This window comes from Macrobrachium nipponense, chromosome 11 (assembly GCF_015104395.2).
Source record: "Macrobrachium nipponense isolate FS-2020 chromosome 11, ASM1510439v2, whole genome shotgun sequence".
NCBI classification, from domain to species: domain Eukaryota; kingdom Metazoa; phylum Arthropoda; class Malacostraca; order Decapoda; family Palaemonidae; genus Macrobrachium; species Macrobrachium nipponense.
This window is the reverse complement of record NC_061087.1, coordinates 8,344,001-8,344,933: the sequence shown is the minus strand read 5'-3', so window position 1 is coordinate 8,344,933 and position 933 is coordinate 8,344,001.

The following is a 933-nucleotide window of genomic DNA, read 5'->3' as shown; positions in this document are numbered from 1 at the left end:
CATAATGGGGTTGAATACTTGCATATACTATGTGGCAACTCTGGCGCGGCGTAAAAAACCCGTAAGTTTCAAGCCTTTCATATATGCAAAATATGGGTTATGCAATGCATAATGGGGGTTGAATACTTGCATATACTCTGTGGCAACCTGGCTGGCGCGGAAAAAGTAAAAACCGTAAGTTCAATGCCTTTCATATATGCAAAAACCCTTGGTTATGCAATGCATATGGTTGAATACTTGCATATACTACTGTGGCAAACCTCTGGCGCGGCGTAAAAAACCAAAAGTAAGTTCAATGCCTTTCATGCCCATTTATGCAAAACATGGGTTATGCAAATGCATAATGGTGAATACTTGCATATACTCCTGTGGCAACCTCTGGCGCGGCGTAAAAACCCGTAAGTTCAATGCCTTTCATATATGCAAAATATGGGTTATGCAATGCATAATGGGTTGAATACTTGCATATACTACTGTGGCAACCTCTGGCGTGGCGTAAAAACCCGTAAGTTCAATGCCTTTCATATATGCAAAACATGGGTTATGCAATGCATAATGGGTTGAATACTTACATATACTCCTGTGGTAACCTCTGGCGTGGCGTAAAAACCCGTAAGTTCAATGCCTTTCATATATGCAAAACCTTGGTTATGCAATGCGTAATAGGTTAAATACTTGCATATACTCCTGTGGCAACCTCTGGCGTGGAGTAAAAACCCGTAAGTTCAATGCCTTTCATATATGCAAAACCTTGGTTATGCAATGCATAATGGGTTGTATACTTGCATATACTCCTGTGGCAACCTCTGGCGCGGCGTAAAAACCCGTAAGTTCAATGATTGGCTCAAAATAAAGTTCAAACGCTGGAAAAGGTAAATGAAGAACAGACGGATACAATAACGACATTGGAGAGTCATCTGGGTGAGAAAGATC